The sequence below is a fragment of the Otolemur garnettii genome, unplaced genomic scaffold, assembly GCF_000181295.1.
Source record: "Otolemur garnettii isolate 467f Iridium unplaced genomic scaffold, OtoGar3 scaffold00231, whole genome shotgun sequence".
NCBI classification, from domain to species: domain Eukaryota; kingdom Metazoa; phylum Chordata; class Mammalia; order Primates; family Galagidae; genus Otolemur; species Otolemur garnettii.
This window is the reverse complement of record NW_003852626.1, coordinates 398,450-407,874: the sequence shown is the minus strand read 5'-3', so window position 1 is coordinate 407,874 and position 9,425 is coordinate 398,450. Positions and strand designations below refer to the sequence as shown.

Sequence of the window (9,425 nt, the reverse complement as noted above, 5' to 3'; positions counted from 1 at the left end):
GATTGGCTACATAGGCCAGCATTTACATTGAATGATTTCCCTTAATCAAACACATGCCTTATCTGGACAGGCAGGACACTTATCCGACTAAGTGGGTGGTTATTAAGGAGATGGCAGGTACTCTGCATCTAATTGTACAGTTAGCACCCTTTCACAGACACCAGCGTGCCAGAGGAAAGACAAGCTTATTTTTCCCCTTCATTGTCTGATACTTTCAATGTTTCATTGGTTTGTTCACCTTGATGAAAACATAGCAATTATGCAGCTTTCATCTGCTTCTTTGAAAGGCATATGAAAAATGCTGCTTTCAGGAATAAAATGTTAATTCAAAAAAAGTACTTCAAGGCATTGTGAGAGGGGTCTCCCATATTGCTGAAATTACATGCAGCGCTGCAGCATTTGCATAACAAATGTGACAGAATGGTTACTTAAGAGACTAAAACAGGAGGAATAAAATGTATAGAGATACCTCAGTTCTTATTAATTATTATTTGAAATGAAATGTAATGCCACTAGCTATAGGGTGCCAGAAGTAGAAGGAAATACATCATCATGTATTTAAAAACCCTTACAGTGCATAATAATAATTAAGAAATTATTACACTACTGATCTTTTAGAAGCAGTGTAGCCACCTGTTCACTCCTTTATTAATTACCAATTTTCTTCCTCTTTAACACTGCACAGAAAAGATTATTAAAGGGAAGAATACAAAAATTGAGGTACTGAGGAATAATTTATATCATGTTCCAAAAGTATATTAAAATACATCATTTTAATTAAGATTTTCACCAGTAGAGAAAGTCATATTTTAGGTCTGGTTTATAGCAACATATAATTTGACTTAAAAGAATAGCAATGCATATTAGTAATTACTATTGTTGATATTATTAATTCGCTCTAAAATTAACTCTAAGTGATTCTTTTTTCTCCTCTGAGCAGCAAGGAATCTCTTTCATAAAAGGGAGTTTGGATACTGCCTGTCCCAATCAACTGAGTTCCTGCTCAGGAAACTAGTGTGTGACCCTCCTGGCTACTAGGAAGTCATCAACGCCACAGGACAGGACAACAAATGCCTGTTCAAGGACACTGGGAAGGAAAATGGGAGCTAGAATGGGAGCTTGAACACAAACCTCTGTTCAATTTCTAAAATAGGGTATTTTCCTTATCATGTGACCCTGTTCAAGTTAGACTCAATTACTTTTTTTTCAGAATGTTTCAAAACATTAAAAACACCCCCAAAGTATTGGTTATTATCATTTTAAGAATTGCTAATTTAGTATTGTGTACATTGGATACTTGCTTTTCCATTCTTGTGATACCTTACTAAGTATCATCAACTCCATCCAGGTTAATACAAAAGGATTTGGAAACTGCTTACCAACAAAATAAAAGCAATTAACATGAGCACTTATTCTGGTAATAATTATCATAGAAACACTAAATTGTTTTATTGGTTGAATTGTGACAACTCTAGCTATCATTGCTTATTCACAAACTTGGGGTTATTTTATTTTATTTTTAAAATTAACATAAAGTAAAATTGACTTTGGGTGAATTTTAACATGTGTACATTTGGGTAACCATTACCACAATCAAGATACAGAAAAGCTCCATCATCCCATAAAAATCTCCTGTCCTGTGAGCTTGCTTCAGCAGCACATATAACTAAAGTAGAAAGACACAGAGAAGATCAGCATGGCCCCTGCATAAGGATGACACACAAATTCATAAAGCATTCCATATTTTTTTTACCTGGAAGGATTTGGAGAACATCCTCTTAAGTAAAGTATCACAAGAATGAAAAAGCAAGCATCCAGTGTACTCAATATTAATGTGAAACTGGTACATGAACAACCACATGCACATATGAGAGAAAAACTCATTTAAATTCAAAAAGGGGGAGGGGGGAGGAGGTGTGGCAAGCTCTCATCTATTGGGTACAATGTAGAGGTAAATCGCACCCTCCAGGGTGACAGGTTTAATAGCAAGTTAGATTTTACCTGACAAATGCAAACAATGCAACCTAACTGTATGCGCCCTTACATTATTCTGAAATTTTAAAAACAATCTCCCCACTATTCCTTTGTTGTGACACCTTCTCCAACCTTAGCTTTTCCTTGGCAACCACAGATCTGTTCATCATCATAGTTTTTTCCTTTCTTTTCAAGAATGTCATATAAATAAAATTATACAGTGTGTAACCTTTTGAGATTGGCTTATTTTACTCAGCATGCCTTTGAGATGTATCCAAGTTCGTACATGTATCAACAGCTCTCCCATTTTTATGGCTGTGTGGTATTCCACAATTTTTTTAAACCATTCACTCATCCATTAAAGGATAATTGGGTTGTTTCTGTTTCTAGGTTTTAGTGATTACAAATAAATTTATTATAAACACTAATGTAAATATTTTGTGTAAACATAAGCTTTTATTTCTCTAGGAAAGTGTGATTACTGAATCATGTAGTATGTGTAAGTTTAACTTTATTAAAAAATGTCAAACTCTTTTCCAGAGTGACTATACTATTTTCTGTTACTATCAGCAGTGTGTAAGACTTACAGGTGTGTAAGAGTTATAGTTGCTCTGTATTCTTGTCAGCATTTCATATTGTAATTTTTTTATTTTAGGCATTTATTTCTAATTATATTTCATTATAGTTTTCATTTACACTTCCTTAATGTCTAATGATATTGAACATCTTCAGGTGCTTATATTCCATCCATGAATTTTCAGTGGTGATGTGTATGTTGGATATTTTGCCTACTGATTTATAAAATTTGGTTGTTTCCTTAATGTTGAGTTTAGAGAATTCCATATGTATTTGCATGCAAACCTTTTGCTGGGTGTGTAGTTTGCAAATACATGTATTTCCTCTCAGTCTGTGATTACCTTTTAATGAATTATCTTGACACTCGCTTTAGCAAAGAAACATGTTTAATTTTGATAATATCTGATCATCACGTTTTCTTCTTTCATAGATTCTTTTGTGTGTGTTATATCAAAGGACTCTTAGCCTAACTCCAGATAACAAAATTTTTCTGTGTTTTTTTCTAAAAGTTTTGTTGTTTTAGATTTTACACATAGATCTGATACACTTATAGTAAATTTTGCAAAAAGTATGAAGTTTCGATTAAAGTTTATTGTTTTACTGGTAGATTTCCAGTTGCTCTAGTATCATTTGTTGAAAAGGCTATTCCTTCCCTCATTGACTTATTTTTACATCTTTATAAAAAATCATTAGGTACCATCATCTCTTATCTTGAACAGGGATCAACAAACTATGGCCCATGGGCCAAATATGGGTCATCATCAATTTTTGTAAATATAGTTTTATTGTAACATAGACATATTCGTTTGTTTACATATTGTCTACAGCTTCATAAGCAGAGTTAAGTACTTGTAACAGAGATCATCTGGTTTTCAAAGTTAAAACTATTTTCTACCTTGTCCTTTACAGAAAAAGCTTGCCACCCTTCATGAAGATTCCTGCAGCAGTGCCTATAGTGCAATGAGCAGGACTATCAAACTATGACCTTGGCAGTTCATTCTGTATTGCTTGGACAATGAGCTAGTTGGAGCTGGGGGTTTCCATTTCTCCTAGAAGAAGGGGTTGAATGCAAACTGAAGTTCCCTTGGGACTTGTTTACTCTAGCAAGGAAGATTATACCATTCCATGGGTGACTGGCATTCTCAGACAATTCTTTACAAACCACTGGCACTCCAAATCCAAACTGACCATTGCTCAGCAGTTTGTGTATCCCCCTACTGACAACACTGCTTCTTCCCTTTTGCCCTATGGAAAACAGGGAAGTATGTTCTCCTTGTTGACACCCAGCAGTGCTCAGGGCCTTGGCTTGACATAAGATGACAAGAGGATGGAGGACCTGTGATTTTTTTTCTGACTGTCCTGATCCTCTAAATTTTTATCTTCATCAATAAAGCCTACCCCTTAACCCACAATATTTGCCTTTGTGAAGTTTACCCTGATGCTTATACATAACAGACCAATCACCCTGATGAGACCTATCTGGCATGCCAGTGGGGGCCCCACAGAGGCCGACCTAGCAGAAGAGCCTTGTAACTGAACCCTCTGCATACATGTTGATTTCCTTCCAAATTATTGTTCACATTGCATCTAGAGTAGATCTTTTCAAATCAATCTGTCCTGTTATCCACTTCCCCTACCAACCAAATTAAAGATAGTACAATGGATTCCAATTAGTCTTAAAATAGACCAAAATCTTTAATGGTTTGATAAAACCTAGAGTCCTCTGGCCCCTGGCATTCTCTCCAACCTTCTCTCCCACCATTATTGTTTCCTCTCTAACTCCCAGCCAAACATTTTCTCATGTTACCTTCTGCTACTGAGCACATCTCATTCCATATATCTGAAATTCTTTGCCCTTTGCCTGTATTAGTCTTCAGTCTCAGTGAAATCTTAGAAGCTTTTCCTCAACTCCAAGTCATGTTTCCAGAGCATCAAGGAATGTAGTTGAGAATTTTATGGGGGCAGAGCAAGTTGGCAGAGCAGAGGATCATTCAGCTGAGTTTTCCTAGTTTGGGAAAAAAAGAGAGAATCCAGCCATACCTGGATGGCAATCCAGACCTTACACCACCAGTGACGTGGTGGTGAGCCACATACAGTGTGTGATCCACAGCAGTGGAAATCTGACCTATTAGGCAAGTGATTGCCACCCATTTGGATTGGCCACCCTTCCACAGAGGTCCAGGATGGGAGGAAACCCATCAGGAGATTTTGGTTTGAGGGGGAAACTGTGAGTTGAGTGGAAAGCTTAGAAGAGCAGGCAAACTCAAAGAGTATACAGCAACCAGATTGGAATACCATTTAGACTGGATCTGCCATTAGTCTCAAGGGTAGCAAGGCAGCCATACTGGGAAGGTCTAGGCAGCCAGGGGGTTGCCATTATGGGAAGGTTAGGAAAAAGTCTTAGCAAGGGCCTAAAGCATGGCTGTCTAAATTCTGCCTGCCAGGATCAGGGACAGGCTGAGGGACTCCCATACCCCATGGGAACTGGTGTCAGCAGGCACAGTGAGATCTGCCCCTGAAGGATTCTGGAGAGATTTAAGATCCCAACCCAGTGGGGTAGAATGCTGAGAAAACAATCAGGTAACCACCAAGGGCAACTAAGTTATGAATAAGCATCACAGAAGTTGCTGGCTGTGTTCTCCATCTCCTAAGGAAACCACAGCACCACCTAGTGTCCTGGGGACACATTGCGATATATATATTCCCATTAACGCTTGGTCCCTTCTGCTACATATATGTATACATTTTTATTAGCATTTTTATTTTTTTTTTTTTTTACTTTTTTTGTCTCTTTTTTTCTATGTTGTTGAGGTAGCTGCTGTTTTGGCTATTTGAGCTTCTTTTGATTTCTTTTCTTGTGTTTTATTTCTGCTAATTTGTTTGGTTTGTTCTAATCTTAACTTCCATTTTTACTTTCTTCAAGAGTAAGGACTCCTATATTTCTTGTTATTTCATGTTATTTTAGGCTTATTACTTTTCTCTCTCTATTTCACTCATCTTCATTCTCTTTTTAAATATAGACTCTTTACTTTCCTCATTTTTCCCACATAAATTGCTTATGCAACAGCTAAGATATCACCTCCTTTTTTTTCTTCTCTCTTTCCTTTTTCCTTTTCTGTCTCTCTCCTTTATTTGATATAACGGTATTTTTAATTTTCTTTAACTTTTCTTATTTTGTTAATATTATTTTTCCTTTTATTTTTCACCTTTTTTTTTTCTTTTTTTTTTTTGCTGGGTGATGGGGTAGAATGACTGTGGTCTGCTGGGGATGTCATCGCAGTAGTATGGCTCAAGGAAGCCAAGATTTCATGGTCTAGGGAGCCTATCTATGTTTGGCCCTGGGAAGACAGTATTGGCAAGTCAACACTTTAGAATTTTTCTATTTCTTTTTCATTTTTATTTATTTTTTACTTCTTGTTTTTAGTCTTTGCTCCTTTCTCTTCCAATTTTTGGCAGAGGAAGAGTTTGGCTTTTCTCAGGCTGGTAGGAAGCTCTGGATTTTGAGGAACTCACCCAGCTTAGCCCCTCAAAATCCTTGAATTACAGGTGCAGTCCTTCAATACCATTTATTATATCACTCTGATTCTTTCTTTCTGTCCTCATTCTCTCCTGTTCTTCAATTCTTTTCATTCATCCCACTTCCCATTGTTGCTTTTTCTTTTCTTCTTTGATTTCCTTCTTTTTTAAATTTCTTTTCCTCTTATTTCTCCCTGTCTGCACTTTACCCTTCTCTTCCTTTTGACCAAAGCTCTGAGATGAGGTAATTTGAAACAAAGGATGAAGTGAGAAGGAAGAAGGCACACAAGGAGGTGAACAAGAAGAAAGAACCAATGAGGAAGAACAAACAGAAAAATTCAGGCAACATGAAAAACCAAAACAGAGCAACTGCTCCAAGTGAACATGAGGCAGATACCGCAAAAGACTCCACTTATAAAGAATTAATGCATTTGACAGAAAAGGAATTTAAAACATGAATAATAAAGACAATAAAAGGAATGGATGAGAAAATGGAAAGACCAAAGCAAAAGTCAAACAAGAGATATGTACAATATAGAAAAAATGTGGCCGAGCTTAAGGAAATGAAAGAGACAATTGGGGGATGTAAAGATGCAGTAGAAAGTATCAAAAATACCTTAGACCATGGAGAAGAAAGAACCTCAGAGATAGAAGATAAATTTTTCAAGTTAGCTCAGGTAGTCAAAGAGGCAGTAAAGAAGAGAGAGAAATCAGAACAGTCACTTAGAGAACTATGAGACTCCATGAAGCATTCAAACATACAAATAATAGGGATTCTTGAAGGGAAAGAAGATTTTCCCAAAGGAATGGAAGCTTTACTGCAGACTATCATAAATGAAAACTTCCCAAGTTTTACTAAAGATCCTGGCATACTACATTCAGATGGATATCATCTCAACTCATACAGAGCTTCTCCAAAACACATTGTAAGAACCTGTCCAAAGTCAAGATGAAAGAAAAAATTCTGCAAGAAGCTAGGAGTAAGTGCCAACTGACCTACAAAAGCAAAACCATTAGGATGACAGCAGACTTTTCAACTGGAATGTTCCAAGTTGGAAGAGAATGGTCATCCACCTTCAACATTTGTAAACAAAATAATTTTCAGCCCACAATTCAGTATCTTCCTAAACTAAGCTTCAAGATTGATGGACAAGTCAAAACTTGTGCAGAAATACAAACACTGAGGAAATTAACCACAACAAGACCAGCTCTACAAAAAAAAATTAGACCTATTTTCAACACTATCACAATGAACCACCAGCAAAGTAAACGCCCAGAAGCTAAATGTCAAAACTTAGCTTCCACAATAGTGCAAACGATAAAACTGCACAACAGACTTTCACAAAATATGATGAATAGAACTCCACCCCACTTCTCAATTCTCTCAATAAATGTCAATGGGTTGTATTCACCCCTGAAGAGACACAGCTGGCTGATTGGATAAGAAAGCACAGCCATCCATATGCTGTCCCAGGAAACACACCTAGCCTTGAAAAACAAATCAAAACTCAGGGATGAAGGATGGAAAACAGTATTTCAAGCAAACAGAAATCAGAAGAAAGGAGGGGTTGCAACCTTATTTTCAAATATAAGCATATTTAAAGCAACCAAAATTTAGAAAGGCAAAGAAAGACACTTTATAATGGTCAAAGAAACAATACAACAAGAAGACATTTCAATTTTAAATATTTATGCACCCAACTTAAATGCTTCCTTTTATGAAAACAGACCTTTATAGGTCTGAGCAATATGATATCCCATAACACCATAATAGTCAGGAACTTTATTACCCCTCTGACAGAACTGGACAGATCCTCTAAATGGAAACTAAACAAACATAAAAAGGACTTAAATGTGACCCTAGAAAAAATAGGATTAATAGACATATATGAAACACATGATCCCAAAGTTAAGAATATATATTTTTCTCATCAGTGCATGGTAAATACTCCAAAATAGACCACACTATAGGATACAAATCAAAACTCAACAAAATTAATAGAATAGAAATGAATAACCTTTTATTCTCTCAAACCACAAGGCAATATAGGTGGAACTTAACTCCAACAAAAATGTTATCCCCACACAAAGACATGGAAATTAAACAACCTTATGATGAATCATAGTTGGGTTCAGGAAGAGATAAAAGAGTAAATTGTTAAATTACTCAAATGTAACAACAATGAAGATACAAGTTACCAAAACCTGTGGGATATAGCAAAAGCAGATTTAAGAAGGAAATTTATTACATTAGATGCCCACATTTGAAAAATAGAGAGTACATCAACAAATTCATGAACCATCTTATGCAATTAGAAAAAGGAAAACAACGTAATCCCAAGCTCAGCAGAAGAAAAGAAATAACCAAAATAAAATCAGAGATTAAATAAATTGAAAACAAAAGAATTATTCAGAAAATTAACAAAACAAAAAGTTGGTTTTTAAAATAAATAAATAAAATCATAAAACCTTTGGCCGGATTAACTAGAAACAGAAAATCAAAATCTCTAATAACCTCAATCAAAAACAATAAAGTTGAAATAACAACAGATACCAGACAGATACAAGAGATCATCTCTGAGTACTACAAGAAACTCTATGTTCAGAAATCTGAAAATGTGAAACCACACCCTCTCCCTAGATTTAACCAAGAAGAAATAGATCTCTTGAACAGACTAATTTTAAGAACTGAGATTTAAGGAACAATAAAAAAAAAACTCAACTAATTTTAAGAACTGAGATTTAAGAAACAACGACAATAATAATAATAATAATAATAAAACTCCCAACCAAAAAAATGCCCTGGTCCAAACAGCTTCACACCAGAACTCTATCAAACCTTCAAAGAAGAGTTTATACCCATGATGCAGAAATTATTCCAAAAAATTGAGCAGGAAGGAATCCTCCCCAACACATTCTACAAAGCAAAAATCACCCTGATACCAAAGCCAGAAAAAGACCCAACTAAAAAGGAGAACTTCAGACCAATTTCACTAATGAATAGAAATGCAAAAATTCTCAATAAAATCCTAGCCAATATATTACAGCTACACATTAAAAATATCATTCATTAAAATCAGGTAGCTTTCATCCCAATGATGGAAGTCTAATTTAACATACAGAAGTCCATAAATGTAATTCACCATAGTAACATAAGCAAAAACACAGACCATATGATCCTCTCAGTACATGCAGAAAAAGCATTTGGTAAAATTCAGCATCCTTTCCTAATTAGAACACTACTTAAGAATATAGGCATAGGTGCCAAATTTCTTAAACTGACTGAAGCCATCTATGACAAACCCACAGCTAATATCATACTGAATTAACTAAAACTAAAAGTTTTCCACTTAGAACCA

The 9,425-nt window shown here is 35.6% G+C and overlaps 1 non-coding gene across 1 annotated transcript; it reads left to right on the top strand.

Annotated features, from left to right (window-relative positions):
• The first annotated feature begins 1,645 nt into the window (after window positions 1–1,645).
• Window positions 1,646–1,748, top strand: LOC111722293. Its single transcript, XR_002771131.1, has one exon. It is a non-coding gene; the product is annotated as a U6 spliceosomal RNA (small nuclear RNA).
• The last annotated feature ends 7,677 nt before the right edge of the window (window positions 1,749–9,425 follow it).